The sequence below is a fragment of the Dermacentor albipictus genome, chromosome 4 (assembly GCF_038994185.2).
Source record: "Dermacentor albipictus isolate Rhodes 1998 colony chromosome 4, USDA_Dalb.pri_finalv2, whole genome shotgun sequence".
NCBI classification, from domain to species: Eukaryota; Metazoa; Arthropoda; class Arachnida; order Ixodida; family Ixodidae; genus Dermacentor; species Dermacentor albipictus.
In genome coordinates, this window is record NC_091824.1 from 82,482,548 (window position 1) to 82,503,629 (window position 21,082).

The 21,082-nt window shown below is 47.0% G+C and overlaps 1 protein-coding gene and 9 non-coding genes across 10 annotated transcripts in view; all 10 read right to left on the reverse strand.

Annotated features, from left to right (window-relative positions):
- LOC139059662 (receptor-type tyrosine-protein phosphatase F-like) overlaps nucleotides 1-21,082 on the reverse strand; it is a 92,886-nt gene that overhangs the window by 43,862 nt on the left and 27,942 nt on the right. The gene's annotated exons all lie outside the window — the stretch shown is intronic.
- Nucleotides 1,004-1,075, reverse strand: TRNAT-UGU (transfer RNA threonine (anticodon UGU)). Its single transcript has one exon. It is a non-coding gene; the product is annotated as a tRNA-Thr (tRNA).
- Nucleotides 6,192-6,263, reverse strand: TRNAT-CGU (transfer RNA threonine (anticodon CGU)). The gene has a single exon. It is a non-coding gene; the product is annotated as a tRNA-Thr (tRNA).
- TRNAT-CGU (transfer RNA threonine (anticodon CGU)) lies at nucleotides 11,537-11,608 on the reverse strand. Its single transcript has one exon. It is a non-coding gene; the product is annotated as a tRNA-Thr (tRNA).
- TRNAT-UGU (transfer RNA threonine (anticodon UGU)) lies at nucleotides 11,716-11,787 on the reverse strand. Its single transcript has one exon. It is a non-coding gene; the product is annotated as a tRNA-Thr (tRNA).
- Nucleotides 11,896-11,967, reverse strand: TRNAT-UGU (transfer RNA threonine (anticodon UGU)). Its single transcript has one exon. It is a non-coding gene; the product is annotated as a tRNA-Thr (tRNA).
- TRNAT-UGU (transfer RNA threonine (anticodon UGU)) lies at nucleotides 12,076-12,147 on the reverse strand. The gene has a single exon. It is a non-coding gene; the product is annotated as a tRNA-Thr (tRNA).
- Nucleotides 12,256-12,327, reverse strand: TRNAT-UGU (transfer RNA threonine (anticodon UGU)). The gene has a single exon. It is a non-coding gene; the product is annotated as a tRNA-Thr (tRNA).
- Nucleotides 19,742-19,813, reverse strand: TRNAT-UGU (transfer RNA threonine (anticodon UGU)). The gene has a single exon. It is a non-coding gene; the product is annotated as a tRNA-Thr (tRNA).
- On the reverse strand, nucleotides 19,922-19,993 carry TRNAT-CGU (transfer RNA threonine (anticodon CGU)). The gene has a single exon. It is a non-coding gene; the product is annotated as a tRNA-Thr (tRNA).

A 21,082-nucleotide genomic window follows, 5' to 3' on the forward strand; every position in this document is an offset into this window, starting at 1 on the left:
GGGTGAAGGACGGGGGTGTGGGCTTGGTGCATCTTTTTGTTCGACAACTTGTCAACCGCTTTTTGTTTTTTCGCGATGTACGCGATCCGTTTCTGCGCACCGTATGTCAGATCAGGTTGAGCGACGCATTGCCGACACATGTTGTTAGTACGGCAAGCATGACCGGAAAACTTCGCGGTTAACTTAAGGAAGTGGTCGACAGCGTGCGTTTCCTGTCAGTTCGTTTTTCAAATGATTATCTGTTTGAAGTTAAAAGGAAAAAACTGTATAATGATGTGTGCGACATTGTGTTCCCAGTGCCGTTATACAGAACCATATACAGTGGAGGGCCAGGACAAGACGTCCTTAAACGGGTGAAACGAATGCAGGTGCCACCAGGGGTTAAAACCTTCTTTTTTAAGCTCCACACAGGAACGCTCTCTGTGAAAACGTTCGTGGAAGAACGAGGCTGTCTTGTGCCGTGGGGATCCCACTGCTTGATCTGTCAGAAGCCTGAGACCATTGATCACGTTTTCTTGCATTGCTGGGCGGCTGTTTTCCTTTGGGACGTGTTAAAGCGAACGCTGAAAAAGGAGTTACCGGTGGACCCCCAAGGGATCAGGTATCTGCCAATTAAGGATGAGGACGGAGTACCGTATGATCTTATTATGCTGAATGCCCTCCACTCTATATGGCGAGCTCGCATGGCTGGGTACCATTGCGACGCCGACGCTCGGCCAGCGCGTATATATTTCAGAGAGTCTGTCCTTATTTATTGAAATGCAGAAAATGCAAGAGTGTGTTCCGGATTGGCTGTCGAGGCTCGAAGCTCTGACAGTCATGAAGGAATTTTAATTTGACAACGTCAGTCCTATGCGGATAGACGGCTTTGTAGCGCTTTTTTTGTTTCTTGCCTTCTTCTCCTCTTGCAAAAGGCTTGCATTTGCGTCATGAGTGTGAAATTCATGTGTACGATGTTATGTTGAAAATCAGTCATAAATAAAAAAAAGTAAAAGAAATTCAGTGCCGCCAGTGAGCTTTGAACTCACGACCCCTGGTTTACAAGACCAGTGCTCTACCACTGAGCTATAGCGGCTTTTTTTTTATTTATTTATTGCCTGTTAGCAATACAATACGAAAAAACATGGAATGACTCAATTCACAATTTTGAATTCAAAGGAAAAGCACATTCACAATGAAATGAGGCGATAAAAACATCGGCTGTATTACACATTATACAGCTCGGTTAAAGGTATTTTGTTGTCGTGAGATGGTCAAAGATCCATAGCCATTCTGGGGGCTCGTATAAAGACTTATATGCGTCACGTACATATACAATATTTTCAACAAAATACTCTTTTGCTGGTCGTGAAACTTGGTCTGCATTTCTGACCGCCATTCGCGTCCTCCAGAGACTGTGCATGCACAACAACATTATTAGGTCATACGGCACCATCTCTGTTTGCTCAACAGGCAGAAACCTTATCCCGAAAGGCGTTAATGGGAAATCTTTTTTTAGAGTTCTCTGTAGGATGTCCCATAAGAATATGGAATCCCAGCAATTCAAGAAAATATGCTCTATTGTCTCTGGCTTTTTACAAATGATGCAGTTGACGCTCCCAGGCACAAAGATACCTTTTTCCTGGAGCCAAGGTTTGACTGGTAGTGTGCCGCAGTGTAACATAAAGCAGAAAGTTTTTGTAGAAGCCTTCACAGGGAAACCTTTTACACGCTTCAGCACATTCCGCTCTTGTCCTAAATGATATGCTGAACGATAAATCGGTGTAGGGCACATGACATAAATAAGGTCCTTGTAATTAAAGCTTCTTTCTGGAAACATCTGACAGATAATCTACTGAAAAATGCGCTCTCAGAAAACAGACACTATCCACAACTTCACGCATAAATCCTTTCACAGTTACATTACGAAGCGTGTGTGACGTAACAATAAAATCAGGCAATGCATCACACAATCGCACTTGAATAACAGTGCGCAAGAACGCGTCACTTTGGTCGCGAAAAAATACAAATCTCGACACGACCTGTTTCAAGAACAAATGAGATAAACCTACACCTCCACTCCCCACCGCATGAAATAAGTTTACACGACTCATCCTTTCCCAACCAGATGCCCACAAAAAAACAGCAAATATTCTGTGCAATTTCTGCACAAAAATCTTCGACATACACATCATTTGTAACATATAAAACACTTTCGCTACCAAAAACAAGTTACACACCGTCGCACGGGTGAAAATAGACATACTTCGTCCGCCCCACTTTGATGTCTGCGCTTTCATTTTTTGAGTTGGCTCTGCCCACTGGCTCGTTGCATCTCTATAATATTGAAGCGGAACACCAAGGTAGCTGGATGGCACAGTTGTGAACGTTATGCTTTCATAGCATTCTGGCTTATCTTCCCATTCTCCGTGCCAGAAACCTAAACACTTCTGCCAGTTTACGGCACTGCCAGTAAAGCTACAAAATTCTTTGGCATCTTTTACTGCTTCTTTAATGCTTGTTTTGTCTCCACAAAAAATTGCAATGCCATCTGCGTAAGACAAGATTTTAATTTCATGTGTGAAGAAACGGAAACCTCGTATATTCTGGTTGTTTTGCACTTTAAGACAAAAAGGTTCCACGAACATTGCAAATAATAATGCTGAAATCGGATCTCCCTGTTTCACACCAGTTACAACTGATATTCGATCACTTAATGTCTTATTAATTATTAGATTGGTAGTACAATCAGTGTAAGACATTTTTTACCCCATCTAGGACCACCTTGCCAGTATATTCCAGTAATCTAAAGATCGCCTCGTGCGCTACCCTATCAAAGGCTTTCTCAAGGTCCAGCTGTACCATCGCCACGTGCCCGCATACCATATCACAGCACTCCAGTACACTTCGAGCTGTATGAACATTCGTAAAAGTTGTCCTCCCCTTTATGCCACAAGTTTGGTGTTTACCAACTACCAATGTTATTACACTTTGCAGTCTTTTAGCTAACACATTCATGAATATCCTGTAATCCACATTTGCAAGACTTATCGGCCGATATGCTTCCACTGAAAGAAATATCGAGGGGTCATCTGTTTTAGGTATTAGTACTATATGGCTTGTTTTAAAAGATGGAGGCATTCCACGGCTGTCATACGCTTCAATAATTACATATGGTAGAGTATTTCAGCCAATTCCTGTTTAAAAGCTTTGTACAATGACGCGCCAAGGCAATCAGGCCCAGGCGACTTTCCTACACTTAAATCTTTTATTGCTGTTTCGATTTCATTAACACTAATGGGAGCTTCCAGTGTATTTTTCGCATCGTCGTCCAACCTCAGCATTAGTGGCATAAATTCTGTAAAAAAGCCTTCGTGTACAGGTGTCTTACACCCCAGCAAAGTCGTGTATCTTTCAACAAATGCTTTCTGGATCACATTTTGATCAGTCGTGACTTCATCACGGTAGCAAATTCTTTTGATTTCGTTCTTTGCGCCGTAGCATCTTTCGTCTCCCAGTGCACGCTTGGTTGGGGTTTCCCCCAGCCAGAGCCGTTCAACCCGCGCTCTTATCACGGTCCCTCCATATTTTTCAGCTTCCATGGCTTCCATGTTTCTTTTAACTTCTTTAATCTCTTTTGATAACAGCCCAGGTATTGTGGTTTCAGCATTTAAAAGATAGTCCAGAGTATTTCGCAGTTCTTTTTCTTCGTCTTTAGATTTGTGCCGCAGTGCGCATGCTTTATCAATCGCAGTAATTTTAACATCGATTTTAAATTGTTCCCACAACGCACCAATCCTGTCAGACTTATCAGAGTTAACAGCTTCAATTCCTTCTGTCACTGCCCGCATAAAAGTTTCGTCATGTAGCAACTTTTCATTAAGCTTCCAAAGATTCCAATTATACTGTGAAGTTTTACGTTTCGTGCCTATTTCAAACATGACCAGGCTATGGTCGCTGAAGCTTACATGCTTTACCATGTATTTGAAGCATAATGGCATAAGGCTTGCTGAAATGTATGCGCGATCTAACCTGGCATGACTCGCACCTTGGAAATACGTATACTGCACACAATTACCACGGAGTACATCCCCCACATCAAACATATATTTTTCTTGTGTAATTGTGTTCAATAGATCAGCGCTCAAATCTCTAATAGGTACATTTTTGACTGTGTCCTCAGGCAAGCATACACAGTTAAAATCACCAAGAAGCACAACTTTCCTTTCACAAGACAAAAACGGTTCAACATACTTGAAGAAACCCTTGCGCTCCCTCTCTCTATTCGGGGCGTAGATGCACAAAAGGCGCCACTCAGCTTCATTAAAAAAAAATTGCACAGGACTAGCCAACCATTTTCACTGGTCAGGACTGCTTCCTCTAATATTCCGATACACTTGCGCAAAAAAAGGGCACATCCTCCGGACTTGCCAGCAGCATGACACACACAAGCGTTATATTTTGCTTTAAAGGTCTCGACCATCCGGTCTGTTGCTTCCTGACTCTCAATTTTTGTCTCCTGAATAGCCAAAATATCTATGTCATTATCGAGCATTAGGCGACTAACTTGCACTTGCCGTCGTCTTGCTGTCAATCCCCGTACATTCAACGTTGCAATACGAAGTGCAGAAAGATTTGGGTCCATTGTGTTATTTTTTTTCACAATACCTAATACGCTACGCAAAAACAGGCGAGGGAGACTTACATCACCGGTCAGTGTGCACAGCAGGCGGATTCGTTCGCACAGGTAATTAGCCCAGCTTCTAACTTGAAAACACTAAACTCAACCAAAGTCTCAACATGATTGTCCTCGTACATACAGTTGAACAAGAAGGCAAAAAAGTACCCCCGCTAACGCGGAGGCACTCGCGGCCCTTGCAACCGGTCTGGTGGGACCGTCGGCTTGGGCTTGCAGCTGCTCCTACGAGTGGTCGCTGACTTCAGCGGCGGTGGTCCCACAGCGCTCGTTGGGTCGGAGCAATCCTCGTCGCTAGCCACCTTCTCATGAGGTCTCTTAGCAACGGCTGTTGCAGGTTGACTTCCTTTTTCACTTTTCGGGAGTGCCTCGCTCTCCGAGTCATTCGGTGAAGCCGATGCGCCACCTCCGAGATTTGTTTCCATCTCGGGAGTACTTTCGGGTGTGCTTGGGTGGGCTGGTTGTCGTTTTTCGTCCTCCGTTCTTACTTCTTTGTCCTATTCAGAAGACGCTACAGGCTGGTTCTCTTGCCTGCTCGCCTGATGCCCACTTCCCACAGAAGCTTCTTCGGCGTCGGCCTGGTCCATAAGGTGCTCTTGCTTAACGTCGCTTCCACCTGTTCCGGTTACATTGGCATAGCTGCGTACACACTGGCTCTCCTCATGGCCATAGCGACGGCAGGCACCACAGCGCGGCACCCGGCACTCGCGCCGTATGTGACCAGTGCCATGGCACCGGAGGCAGAGCGGCGGTCTACCAGATACGAATACAAGTGCGTTGTCTTCACCTATGCGCAACTGGAGCGGCAGGTCTTCGACCGTCAAACCGGACTTCAGGCGCAAGGACACCAAACGTGTGTGCGAGCCCTTCTCGTAACAGCCTGAGACACGCCACTTCTCTTTGGAAATTTCAATAACTTTGTCAAAAGGTGCCAAAGCCGTTCGAACTTTGTCGTCGGGGGTGGTGTGCAGGAGCCAGTGAAGCTTCATCCACACATCCTGTTTGCACGGGTCAATATCGACGCACCGGTGCTCCTTGACGCTGAACGCCTCGAGTGAAAGTATCTTTTTCTTTGCGTCTTCATCCTTGAAGGTTATCGCCCACACATGATTCATTTGATAGGCCCCAAGGGCCATCACTTCCGGCATAAGCTGTACTCTGACAAGCGCATCGCGAAAATGTTCTAGGCGATACGGTCTTGCTTTTAAGTCTCCTTCCAAAAACACTGTCTTAGAAACCGTCATACCTGAAGGCAGATGAGGCAAAACAAGCTGGTATTCCTGTGTAGTCGACTCCGTAAACCTGATTCCACGGCCCTGCTGGGCCGCTTCAACCGCCCCAACGAAGCAAGACATTCTGCGACCGTACCGTACGGTAGCCGGAAGTAGAATCCCTTAGCTATAGCGGCCGACGAAAGCGTCGAGCCAAAAGTTGCACCAATGCAGCACTTTCATTGTTTGGGGCAAAAATTGTACATCATCCACTGCACGTGCCTTAAACAGTAAAATAAATTCAGTGCCGCCAGTGAGGTTTGAACTCACGACCCCTGGTTTACGAGACCAGTGCTCTACCACTGAGCTATAGCGGCCGACGAAAGCGTCGGGCCAAAAGTTGCACCAATGCAGCACTATCATTGTTTGGGGCAAAAATTGTACATCATCCACTGCACGTGCCTTAAACAATAAAAGAAATTCAGTGCCGCCAGTGAGGTTTGAACTCATGACCCCTGGTTTACAAGAGCAGTGCTCTAGCAGTGAGCTATAGCGGCTTTTTTTTTCTTTATTACCTTCTTGGTACATGACAATGAAAGACATACAAAACACCAATATCGCTTTACAAGTAAAAGATGCGAGTGGTGCACTGGCCAGCTCACATCAAAGGATTAAAAGCGTTTCAGTTTGGCGAGGTCATCCATTAATGGGAGCCATTCCGGCTGTTCTTTTTTAGCCTTAAACACATCTCTTACATAAGACACATTTTCAATGAAATACTCTCGTACAGGGAGGATAGTTTCATCTGCATGCCTAAACGTCATTCGATTTTTTCATATACTGTGTAAGCTGATACGCATAAAAATGTCTCACAGCACTTCGTCACCGCTATCTACCGATAGAAATATTATGCCGTAAGGTGATATTGGAAGCTGCTTTCTTAAAGTTCGTTGCAAGACGTCCCAGTGAAATACAGCGTCTGTGCAGTGAAGGAACATGTGATCTATAGTCTCCGGTTTTCTACAGATTAGACAGTTTATGGACCATGGGACATATATTCCTTTCTCTTGTAGGCATGGTTGCACGGGCAGTGTGCCAGTGTGCAGCTGAAAGAAGAATGATTTCATTGAGGGCCGCACCGACATCTTTTTCACTCTCTTAAGTACATTCCCTTCAGAGCCAACACAGTATATGGAACGGTACAAAGGTATAGGCAACATAGTATCAATAAGGTCTTTATAAAGTTGTTTCCTTCTAACATCAGCAAGATACTGTGCAGAAAAGCGAACTTTCAAACACTGATAAGCGCGCACAACCTCCCAAAGAAAGCCCCGCACCCGTACGCTTTTCACAGGGCTGGATGATACAACATATTCAGGCAGTGCCTCTTTCAACCAAATTTGCATTACCGTACGCAGGAAAGCATCTTTTTGGTCTCGGAGGAACATAAATCTTGACACAAGTTGCCTAAGAAACAAATGAGCCAAACCTAGGCCACCCTTTCCAACGGACAGAAATAGATTTGTGCGACTTGTCCTCTCCCAACGCGACCCCCAAATGAACACTGCGAAAGCTCGGTGCAATCTCTGGACGCTGGTCCGTGACATACACAGTGCCTGCAGCACATACCATACCTTGGCCACCAAAAAGAGGTTACATACTGTGGCCCGAGCAAAAGTTGAAAGATCGCGGCCACCCCATTTGTGCGTACATTCGCGTGTGCGCTCATTTTCCGCTCCCCAATATTTTGCAGGTTCTTGATATTGGTCTAGTGGCACTCCCAAGTATTTGACAGGTGACGTTGCCCACTGAACGCTCTCAAACATTTCAGGCGCATAATCCCATTTTCCGTGCCACAAACCAAAACACTTTTCCCAGTTTATCACACTTCCGGAGGCTTTGCAAAACCTAGCCGCATCCTTCACCACTTCAGTTGGACTTTCCCTATCTTCGCAAAATATGGCGATATCATCCGCATACGCAAGTACTTTAACTTCAGTGGACAACATCGTGAAGCCACGCACTTTTTCGTTTGACATAATTTTCAGGCAAAAAGGTTCGAGATACAGTGCAAACAACAATGGAGACAATGGGCACCCTTGCCTCACGGAAGAACGAACTGTGATACTTTCACTCAGCTGCTTATTAACAATAAGGTTTGCCGTACAACCAGCATATGCCATCTTGACACCTTCCAAGAGCACTCGGCCGACATTCACGTGTTCGAGGATACAAAACAGAACATGGTGGTTGACGCGGTCAAAGGCCTTTTCCATGTCCAGCTGCAACATGGCTACACGTTTATCAAAAGCATCGCAGCATTCTAATATGCTCCGTGCTACGTGAATATTTGTCGTTATCGTACGTCCTTTAATCCCGCACGTTTGGTGCTGGCCTACGATAGCTTTTATGACATTCTGCAACCTTCTGCCCAGAACCTTCATGAATATTTTATAGTCCACATTCGTGAGACTTATGGGCCGATATCCTCTGACTGACAATCTCTTAACCGGGTCTTCACTCTTCGGTACTAGGACGATGTGACTTCTTCGGAAGGACGGAGCCATCAACTGCTTTTCGTATGTTTTTTGAATTACGCTGTGTAGAATATGCGCCATGTCAGACTTAAACGCTTTGTAAAAAGCTGCGCCCAGCCCGTCGGGACCAGGTGATTTTCCGGAGCTTAACTCGTCGATTGCGCGCTCTACTTCCGCTGCACTAATCGATGCCTCGAGCCCCAGCTTGACTTCATCCTCTAAGATAGGCATCAGTGCCAAGAATTCCGCCGCGAGGCCTTCTTCAACACGTTACTCGTGACCCAGTAGTCCTTCGTAATAATCAACGAACGCACGTTGAATAGTATTAGAGTCCCGAGCCATTTCACCCTTGTACTCTATCGCTTTTATATCGTTCTTTACTGCATATCGTTTTTCGTCGCACAGGGACCGCTTTGTCGGCGTCTCGCCAAACCACAACCGTTCTGCACGTGCGCGTATGACCCCTCCTTTATATTTCTCTTTATCCATCAGTTCTAACTTATTTTTTGTTTCTTTTATTTCTTTTCCGTACTGGCCCGGCTGAGCACTTTCCAACCTCAGCAGCAAATCTAAGCGGCTCTGAAATTCTTTTTCGTCTGCCTTGTTGCTTTGACGCAGCGCACTCACTCTTTCTATAGCGATCATTTTTATTTCTTCTTTAAAATGTTCCCATTTTCCAATAAAATCCCTCTGATCACCTGTTTGCAAACAGTCAATTTTTTCTTTTACTGTAAACACAAAACGTTCATCCTCAAGAAGCCTTATATTAAATTTCCATAGTTCCCAGTTGAACTTCGACCTTTTGGTCTTCGTTCCTATTGTAACCATTACCATGCAATGATCGCTGAACGCAACGTTTTTAATCAAGTAGTCACTGCACATTGGGACCAGGCCAGCAGACGCATAAACCCTGTCAAGTCTTGCTTGACTTGCTTGTTGGAAATGTGTGAACTGCAGACGGGCACCTTCTGACAGAGCACTCCCGACGTCTTCTAAATTGTGCTCCAGGACAATTGCATTCAAAAGTAACGAACTCTGGTTTCGAATGGTCGCGTTAGTAACACTGTCTTCGGGCATGCATACGCAGTTGAAGTCACCCATCAGAATAATGTATCTAGGAGACTTCAGATAGGGCTGAACCGTTTCGAAGAAAGCTTTGCGCTCACTTTCCTTATTTGGGGCATACACACAGATTACGCGCCACTGTAAATCAAGATACGAAAAATCACACATCACAAAACGCCCGGTGTTGAAAACTGTAACAGATTCTTCAATAACACCTAAAGAATTTCGTATTAAAATGGCACACCCTCCTGACGTACCAACAGAATGACTGACGCATATATTGTAACGGCTTCTAAAAGGCTCAACCATGCGGTTCGTCTGAGCTTCACTTTCCACCTTGGTCTCTTGCACTGCCACTACGTCCACATCGTTCTCAAGCAGGAGGCGGCTTAATTGATACTGACGCCGCCTCGCTGCCAGTCCCCTTACATTAAAGGTGGCAAATTTAAGTCCTGCATCTGTTCTGCCTGCCATTTGTGCGACAAATTAAATAGGCCGAACGGCTTCGTGCTCACCTTCAGCCTTAATACACCGAGAAGTGAAGCTCAGCAATTTTCCCTTCTCAAGAGTTCTCGAGCCCACCCAAGAGACGTGCTCGCGTTCTGCAGCAGGCTGGCGCAGCCTCAGCGCGCTGGCCGTCGTAGTCCCGTTGTGATTCGCCTCTCGTCCCTTGTCAAGCCAGAAAGGAGCCATGGTTGCTACGTCTGTGTAGTCCTCGCCGGCTTTTTGTGCGGCGGGATGTTGGGCTTCGGGCGAAACGTTGGCCGGCGCTGCCCTCCCGATTTGGGGGGTGGTTCCTCGATACTCGCAGAAGGATGCTGAATCTCTTCGACACAGGCCTTGTCGTGTGTCCTCTTTGCTGGAGCACTACTTATGCTTGTTTGGACGACGTCCATGCCTTCTCCCTCCTCTTGAGGTTTTCCATGTACTGCTTCCGTAGCAGTACTTGTGCTTAGCTCCGCTGCGTCAATCTTCGGGGCTACGACAGACTGCTTCGACGCAGTGGTCTGGTCTTCAGTCTGTATCGCTGCCACGCCCCCCTTTACGGCGTTAGGCGCTGCCTGGGGCGTATTCTTTTCTGCTGTTCTCGCTGCCTCCTCGGATTCGTCCGCATCCATGAGAAGTTCGGAATCGTCTTCTCCTCTCATGTGCCCTGTGACATTTGCGTACGTTTTGACGCACTGCGTTTGGTCATGGCCGAAGCGACGGCACTGACTGCAACGGGGAACTTTGCATTCCCGTCGGACGTGTCCTGAAGTATGGCACCTTAGGCAAAGCGGGGTTCTTCCAGGAACCACAACGAGGGCCTGCTCTCCAGCAATGCGTAGATGGTGAGGCAGGTCATCAATTGTGACTCCAGGCTTCATCTTCAAAGACACACAACGCGTTGACGAACCTTTGTCCATGACTCCCTGAACGCGCCAGCGTTCCTTGGCGACTTCCGTCACCGTTCCGTAAGGTGCAAAGGCTGTTCGCACATCTTCGTCTTGCACGTTGTACAAAATCCAGTGGATCTTCATCCTCACGTCCTAGTCGTCGGGATCAATGACAATGCACCGTCGTTCTTTAACAGTCACTTCACGGACTGAAAGCAGCTTCTTCATTCCGTCAACACTCTTGAACGTGATAGCCCAGATGTGATTCATCTGGTACGCCCCCAAGGCGACAATCTCGGGGAGCAGTGCCAAAGGAACCAGTGCGTCGCGAAAATCCTCGACCTTGTAAGGCCTTGCTCTGACGTCGGCGTGCAAAAACAGCGTATTTGCAACAATTCGACCTGTTGGTAGCCGCGGCAAAATAACTTCATACTCCTGGTCACTCGAGCCAGCAAACCTGTTTCCACGGCCAAGCTGGGCCGCTGATACCGCTCCGTTGGAGCACATGATGCGCACGTCCGTCACGCTCGGTGGCCGGAAGTGGAATGACTGAGCTATAGCGGCCGACGAAAGCGTCGAGCCGGAAGTTGCACCAATGCAGCACTTTCATTGTTTGGGGCAAAAATTGTACATCATCCACTGCACGTGCCTTAAACAGTAAAATAAATTCAGTGCCGCCAGTGAGGTTTGAACTCACGGCCCCTGGTTTACGAGACCAGTGCTCTACCACTGAGCTATAGCGGCCGACGAAAGCGTCGAGCCAAAAGTTGCACCAATGAAGCACTTTCATTGTTTGGGGCAAAATTGTACATTATCCACTGCACGTGCCATAAACAGTAAAAGAAATTCAGTGCCGCCAGTGAGGTTTGAACTCACGACCCCTGGTTTACAAGACCAGTGCTCTACCACTGAGCTATAGTGGCCGACGAAAGCGTCGAGCCAAAAGTTGCACCAATGCAGCACTTTCATTGTTTCGGGCAAAAATTGTACATCATCCACTGCACGTGCCTTAAACAATAAAAGAAATTCAGTGCCGCCAGTGAGGTTTGAACTCACGACCCCTGGTTTACAAGACCAGTGCTCTACCACTGAGCTATAGCGGCCGACGAAAGCGTCGAGCCAAAAGTTGCACCAATGCAGCAATTTCATTGTTTGGGGCAAAAATTGTACATTATCCACTGCACGTGCCTTAAACAGTAAAAGAAATTCAGTGCCGCCAGTGAGGTTTGAACTCACGACCCCTGGTTTACAAGACCAGTGCTCTACCACTGAGCTATAGCGGCCGACGAAAGCGTCGAGCCGGAAGTTGCACCAATGCAGCACTTTGATTGTTTTCGGCAAAAATTGTACATCATCCACTGCACGTGCCTTAAACAGTAAAATAAATTCAGTGCCGCCAGTGTGGTTTGAACACACGACCCCTGGTTTACAAGACCAGTGCTCTACCACTGAGCTATAGCGGCTGTTTTTTTTATTACCTTTCTCAGGAATGAAACAAAGCGATACAATCACAAATCCACACTACATAGGGTAATTAAAAAGGCTTGCCCGCTTTGGGTAAGCGTGGGTATTTAAAAGCGCTTCAGGTTTACAAGAGCACCTATTACAGGTATCCATGCTGGTGGATCAATCTGTGCTTTATACATCTCACGAATAAACGCAATACTTTCTTTGAAGTACTCTCTGGCTGGCTGTGCATTCATATCTGCATGATACACTGCCATTCTCGTTTTCCAGATGCTGTGAAGACATAAAGCCATAAACACGTCATGCGGCACTCCTTCGTCATTATCGGTTGGGAGGAAGCGGATGCCATATGGGGTAATCGGTAACTCATTTTTTAAAGTACGTTGCAGTATGTCCCATAAGAACGTGGCATCTATGCAATCAAGAAAAATATGGTCGATAGTTTCTGGTTGCTTGCACAATAAGCAGTTTATCGTCCAAGGCACGAAGATACCCTTCTGCTCTAACCATGGTTTAACGGGCAGGGTTCCGGTGTGCAAGTAAAAGAAGAACGTTTTCACCGTGGACCGTCCTGGCATCCGCTTCACCCTTTTCAGTACGTCTTTGCCTGCTCCTGTTGACAACATGGTGCGATACAGTGGTTCTGGCATACATACATCAACAACATCTTTGTACAGTTTCTTTCGTGTGACATTGCTTAGATACTGTAATGAGAACCGTGCTGCGAGGAACTCGTAAGACCAGACGACTTCTCGCAGGAAGCCTCGTACTTTCGGCCCATCAACCCGATCAGACGTAATAAACGCTGGCATAACGTCACACAATCGCATTTGAATCACAGTACGCAGGAAAGCATTGCTTTGCTCTCGCATAAAGAGAAATCTGGACACTACCTGTTTTAGAAACAAATGCGCCAAGCCCAGTCCGCCACTTTTCACTGACCGGAATAAATTTGTGCGGCTTGTACGTTCCCAAGTTGATCCCCATATATACACTGCTAGCACTCTGTGGAGTCTTTGAACGCTTGCTCTAGTCGCACACAGTACTTGCAGAACGTACCAAATCTTGGCTACAAGAAAAAGGTTACACACTGTTGACTTTGCAAATATAGATAAGTCTCTCCCTCCAAATTTGGTCGATTTTTCTTTTATTTGTTCCGCTTCATTTCTCCAATAATCACTAGTGTCTTTGTAGTGATTTAAAGGAACCCCGAGGTATTTCGTTGGCGAAACCGTCCACTGCATGCTTTCAAAGACGTCCGGGGTATCGTCCCAATCCCCATGCCAAAAGCCCAAAGATTTGCTCCAGTTGATAACGCTTCCGGTCACTTTACAAAAACTCTTCGCCACACTGATGGCATTCCTGACACTGTCTTGGTCAGAACAGAAAACTGCAATATCGTCAGCGTACGTAAGTAGCTTAACCTCGCTTGTGCTCAACCTAAAACCTTTTATTGCACTCGATGACATGATTTTCAAACAGAAAGGCTCCAGGTACAGCGCGAACAGTAAAGAAGACAAAGGGCATCCTTGCCTAACAGAGGACTTTATCTGGAAACTGGCAGTTAATGATTTATTAATTTTAATCCTGCTAGAAATGTCTGTGTAACACATTTCTATACCTTCTGATAGGACCTTCCCGACATTGATGTGTTCTAAAATATTGAAAAGGACTTTATGCACAACTCTGTCGAATGCCTTCTCTAAATCCAGTTGTACCATGGCGACCTTCCCGCAGTACGCATCACAGCACTCCAGGACGGTCCTAGCCACGTGTATGTTTGTTACAATGGACCTTCCTTTTATGCCGCAAGTCTGATGCGGCCCCACAAGCCTGGTTATAACACTTTGCAGTCTCCTACCCAAAACTTTAGCGAATATCTTGTAGTCCGTGTTCGTTAAGGTTATCGGTCGATACGCTCGTACAGAGAGCAAGGCAGCTGGATCCTCTGTTTTTGGAAAAAGTACAACATGGCTCTGCCTGAAAGAAGGAGGCAACTTCTTTGTTCTGTATGCCTCCTTTATTACGTTATGCAGGACAACTGCTATCTCCATTTTAAAAGCCTTGTAGAATTCTGAGCCAAACCCATCAGGGCCTGGCGATTTCCCTGTACTCAATTCATCGATTGCTCCCTCAAGTTCTGCAATGCTGATTGGTGCTTCGAGATTCGTTTTAACTTCTGCTTCAAGTTTTGGCATGTGTCTCAAGAAATCGCTTTGAAAACCTTCCGCAATCTGTGGTTCGTGGCCTACTAAATCACGATAATAATCAACAAATGCGCGACGTATCAGTTCCTCGTCTTGCACAACTTCATCTCTGTACATTCTCGCTATTATTTCGTTGCGCGACGCATAGCTTTTTTCATCTGATAGAGCGCGTTTGGTCGGGTTTTCACCCATATACATTTTTTCCGCACGCGCTCGTATAACTGCGCCCCTGTACTTTTCTGTATCAATAATTTCTAGTTTGTTTTTAAATTCTTTTATTTCTCTGGCAAAGTTACCCGGAGCTGTAGCTTCTGCATTTAAATAAAAATCAAGCTGGCTTTGGAGCTCAGTTTCTTCTTTATTTTGCTTCCTCCGCAATGCCCCGGCTCTTTCGATGGCTGAGATTTTTGCGTTTTCCTTAAAATGTTCCCATGCCTCCGCATAACACTCCGGTTCATTTGCTAGTAGGTCTCCAATTTTTCCTTTTGTTTCCTTCATATATACCTCATCATTGAGGAGTTTAACATTGCATTTCCACAGCTGCCAGTTAAATTTCGCCGGTTTCCTCGGACCTAGCGCACACACAACCAAACTATGGTCGCTAAAGAAAACGTTTTTAATGTCATACTTATTGCAGACGGGTGCCAAATCTGCCGAAACATAAATACGATCTAATCTAGCGTGGCTGTCCCCCTGGTAGTGGGTAAACCGAGGCAATGTGCCATTTGACAGGAAGCACCCTACATCTTCTAACAGGCGACCTTCAGTCAGCGCATGTAGTACCGACACACTCGCATCTCGTATCGGTGCATCTCTTGTCCTGTCTTCTACTCTGGTTACGCAATTAAAGTCCCCCATCATTATGATTGCCCTGTCACAATTCAGATAATGTTCAACACTTTCGAAAAACAATCGGCGCTCACTTGATACATTTGGGGCATGTAAACAAACTATTCGGAACTTCTGGCGCACCGGGCCCAGACTCGATCACAAATGCAATGATTCGAAACACGGATTCGGTAGCCCTATAGCGAAAATCACAAAGATATTTAATAGCGAGTGCTGGGCCAAGGGAGACTTGCCCCAAGAGTGGAAATTGGCTAAAATAATCATGATCCCCAAACCAAAAAAGAATCCCTCGATTGATACACTACGGCCGGTGTCGCTCACGTCCTGCCTAGGTAAGCTCTATGAAAGGGTTATCCATAGCAGATTGCAGCGATACCTGGAAGAGCGGAGCTGGTTCCCGGACTCCATGATAGGATTTCGCGCGGGTTTATCTTGCCAGGACGCATTCCTCCTACTTAGAGACGAAATTCTAACTAATATACCGTACGGCGACGAGAGACTAATGCTAGCACTAGACCTTAAAGGAGCCTTCGACAACGTCTCCCACGCCGCAATATTGGAGGAACTCGAACTCGCAGGTTGTGGTGAGCGCACATACAATTACTTAAGAGCATTTCTTTCCAACCGCGAGGCGAGCATCAGTATTGGCCAAATCACTTCGGATTTATTTAAAATGCTTGACAAAGGAACACCTCAAGGAGCTATATTATCTCCTCTTCTCTTCAACACTGCGATGTGTCGCCTCGCGCGCGATCTGGATCGGATACCCGACCTAGGTTACACGCTCTACGCAGACGACATCGCGCTGTGGACGAGCAGAGGTTCACTAGGGGATAAGGAATATACGCTCCAAAGTGCAGTATTAGCGGTGGAGAAATTTTCTAGATGGAGTGGCCTGAAGTGCGCACCCGAAAAATCTGAGGTTATCTGGATACACGCGAAAGGCTACAAATCCAGAGGGTCGATTAACATCGTGGTTGAGGGCCAATCAGTCCGAGAGGCACCCACGATGCGAGTCCTGGGTTTGTGGCTTCAGAGCGACGGGAGAGCACTACAGACACTCAAGACCCTCAAATCCACAGCCAACAACACAGCCCAAATGATGCGTCGCGTGACGTATCGAAAAGCGGGAATGCGAGAAGACGATACCCTAAGGCTCGTACAGGCCTTAGTGGTTAGTCGAATAACTTATGGCTTACCGTACCAAATCCTGAACAGGGAGGAGGAAAAGCAGGCTGACACAATAATCCGAACCGCTTTCAAAGCTGCTCTGGGCCTGCCTAAATGTACTTCAACGGAGCGCATGTTAGCTTTGGGAGTGCACAATACTTTCGACGAACTGAGGCAAGCCACCCTGATGCGACAGAGGGAGCGCCTCAGCTTCACAAAAACTGGTAGGGCAATATTGGCTAGACTCAATATCCCAGCATACCCCATTTATCTCACAGAGCAGGCCGTACCTCTCCCTCCTTCGATGAGATCCAAAATTACAGTAGCCCCAATTCCAAAAAATATGCATCCAGAGTACAACAAAGAAAGGCGCAAAGCACGTGCACAACACATTCAATCAGCCTACTCTAATAACCATAGGTACAACACGTACTACATGGACGCAGCTCTGTATGCAGAGGCGACCGGGCAGCGCTACCAAAGGAGGTACGCCCTGGCAGTCGTGAACGCTGTCAGCCAACAGCAAATTACCGCGTCGGCCACGGCGGGATCCCCAACCTCGGCTGAAATATTAGCAGTGGCGATCGCACTCGCTCACGCGGAGCGTTCGCAAAGGGACTCGGTCGTGGTCACGGACTCCCAGGAGACATGTCGCATGTTTCTCAAGGGGCACGTGACTGCGGCTAGCCTCGCGATAATCCCGAAATCCTTCAACCACCATCATCGCCTACTCTGGTGCCCGGGCCACGCGGGGGTACAGGGGAACGAAAAGGCTAACGCGTTAGCTCGAGGGTTCACTAACCGAGCGACGGCGTCCTCTTCTAACCCCAACCACCCGCACTACCCCTCACAAAATTCCACCAATTTAAATGCCAAAGACATCCTTGCTTATCAGCGTGGAGTCCGAAGAAAATACCCGCCGCCTCACCCACAGCTTAACGGGGAAGAGGCCGCCGATTGGCGTAAAATACAGACCGGGGTGTTCCCCCATTTAAAATTGCTAAACGCCATGTATCCCACTCGTTATAGGGCCAACTGTCCTTGGTGCGGTGGCATACCTACCCTAATGCACATAACCTGGGAGTGCACTAAGCACCCTCATAGGCCAAACACCAGTAGGACAATGGAGCAGTGGGAGGCACAGCTCGCCCGCTCCGACCTGGCAGGACAAAAGTCCTTAATTAGCCAGGTCAGGCAGGCGGCAGAGGCCAGTGGGGCCCTGGACTGAGAGGCTCCGACCACCCCTCCTTCAAATCGTTACAGTTACAATAAAGTTTCTCTCTCTCTCTCTCTCTCTGGGCTTGCAACGTTATGTCACATACAATAAGTCGTCCAGTGTCACACGCGTACACACTATCAACAGATATGCCTGTGGTGTGCTTCAGGAACAGCGCACAACCACCGGCTGTACCTACTGCATGCGCCACGCATACATTGTAGTACGCCCTAAAAGGTTCAACCATGCGGTTTGTTCCTTCCTGACTTTCGATCTTCGTTTCCTGTATGGCAATTACGTCCAATTCATTTTCCATAAAAAGTCGACTCAGCTGGTATTGTTTTCTCCGTGTCGACAGGCCCCGCACGTTAAGAGTGCCTACATAAAGAGGCGTTTGGAGAGTAACAGCCATATTTTTTTTTATAAACACAAACCGCATAGTATCCCTTGCTTATCACAAGACGGCAAAACACTCACATTTTTATAGAAAATCCCAGTCGTTCCAGCCATTTCGATTAGAATTTAGACCTTGCCGTGACGACGTCAACGCACTGTCTTTCCGGTCCCTTCTGCTGATAGTGTCCGGTGGGAAAAAAAGAAGGCTCGACACCTTGTCACGTCGCCGGCGGGGCCGGCGGTTTCCGCTCGGGCCGTGGCTCGAGCGGTATTTTCGGTGCGGGTTTAAATGTAGTCCTTCGATGGGGTGTCGTTTTCACAGGCGGCTCATCCGTTGCGTTCTGGTCGGTCTTGTGCCCTTCCTTGCCATCCTCATGGAGTCGTTTTGGTGCAGGGCTGCTGGTACTTGCCATAATGACGTCCGTAGTCTCAGGGCTTTGCTCGACACTCGCGTCAGGTGCAATGTGTTGGCTCGTTGGAGCGCCCATCGCCAGTGTCTCTACAGCCTCTGTTGCAGCGATGGCTGTGTCTTCCGCAATAATGACTGCAGCCTTTTGCTTCACATGTGACACGTTTGCTGCACCAATAGTTCGCGAGCTGTCTGCCTCGGGGGTAGTTTCGGCCGCGTCTGCCTCGTCCATTAGATGTTCCGTCGACAGTTCATCGCTTGCTTTGACTTCGGCCACGTTTGCGTAGGTACGCACGCAGACGCTTTCATCGTGGCCATATCGCCGACATTTGGCACAACGCGGTACCCGGCAGTCGAGCCTGATATGGCCTGTGGCATGGCACCTCAAGCATAGCGGTGGGCATCACGGCGCAACGAGTAGAGCCATGATTCCTGCAACCCGCAACTGATGGGGTAAATCTTCTAGAGTTACACCAGGCTTGAGCTTTAGACCAACCGTGCGCGTAGACGAGCCTTTGTCAGCTATTCCGTGCACTCGCCAACGCTCCTTGTAGATATCGCTTGTTTTCCCGTACGGTGCTAGAGCAGAGCGCACTTCGTCCGGAACATTATGTAGCACCCAGTAAAGCTTGATGCGCACTTCTTGATTTTCGGGGTCAACCACAAGGCACCGTTTCTCCTTGACCAGAACTTCCCCAATTCCTACCATCTTCTTCGTAGCTTCTGCACTTTTAAAAGTGACGGCCCAAACATGGTTCATCTGGAACGCCCCCAAAGCTATCACTTCAGGAAGCACTCTGAGATGAACCAACGTGTCGCGAAAGTCTTCTACACGGTAAGGCCTGGCTTTCAAATCCCTGTGAAGAAAAACAGTATTCGCTACAGACGCACCTGTTGGCAGCGACGGCAGAATAACTTGATAGTCCAGGGCTTCATCAGCAAAAAACCTGTTTCCGCGGCACGACTGGGCCGCTGATACCGCTCCGGCGGAGCACATTCCACACACGTCCGTTTGCTATCACGGCCAGAAGTAGAATCCACTGAGCTATAGCGGCCGACGAAAGCGTCGAGCCAAAAGTTGCACCAATGCAGCACTTTCATTGTTTGGGGCAAAAATTGTACATTATCCACTACACGTGCCTTAAACAGTAAAAGAAATTCAGTGCCACCAGTGAGGTTTGAACTCACGACCCCTGGTTTACAAGACCAGTGCTCTACCACTGAGCTATAGCGGCCGACGAAAGCGTCGAGCCTGAAGTTGCACCAATGAAGCACTTTCATTCTTTTCGGCAAAAACTGTACATCATCCACTGCACGTGCCTTAAACAGTAAAATAAATTCAGCGCCGCCAGTGAGGTTTGAACTCACGACTCCTGGTTTACGAGACCAGTGCTCTACCACTGAGCTATAGCGGCTTTTTTTTTCTTTATTACCGTTTTCAAGGTACATACAAAATATACACACTTTACTAATGGTAAAAGTGCCACCAGTCTTTGGTGTGCACGTGGCTTCAAAAACGCCCAAGTTTAGCAAGCTCGTTCAATAATCTAATCCATTCCGGTTTTTCATTTTGAGCATCGTATACTTCTTTTATGTAACAGACACTTTCAATAAAATATTCACGAGTACTTCGAGCATGTACATCCGCATGTCTAATGGCCATGCGCGTGCGCCACAGGCTGTGCAACCCTAATAACATAAACATGTAAGGCACTCCTCCTTCGTTTTCCGTTGGGAGGAAACGGATGCCATAGGGTGTTATCGGCAAGTTTTTCTCTATAGTTCGCTGCAGGACATCCCAGTGAAACAAGGCGTCCCAGCAGTCTATGAATATGTGTTCAACTGTTTCTTGCTGATGGCATAGTAAACAGTCTAGAGACCAGGGAATAAAAATACCTCTTTCCTGAAGCCACGGTTTTACTGGTAGTGTATTGGAATGTAGTTGAAAAAAGAAAGACTTTGCCGATGGCCTGACAGGCATACGTTTTACCCTTTTCAGCACATTTCTTTCAGTACCTAAACTGAACATCGATCTGTACAGCGGTACTGGCAGTACTACATCAATTAAATCTTTATACAGACGTTTTTTAGGAACTTGATTGAGGTATTCCATTGAAAAGCGTACCTTCAGAAACCGAAATGCCCATATCACTTCTTTCAGAAATCCGCTCATAGGGCCCCTGTTTACTACACAACTAGATATAATGAATTCAGGAAGAGCCGTACCTAGTCTCAGTTGCATCACAATAATGAGGAATGGGTCTTTTTGGTCTCTAAGAAACGCAAAACGAAACACTATTTGTTTCAAGAACAGATGTGCCAGTCCAAGCCCTCCTGTTTTCACGGATCGAAATAAATTTGTTCGACTGGTTCGCTCCCACTTTGACCCCCATACATACACTGCCAGTACCCTATGCAAACGCTGCACGTGCAATCTAGTCATAGACAATGCTTGCAATATATAGCACACTTTTGCAACGGCAAATAAATTACATACCGTCGCG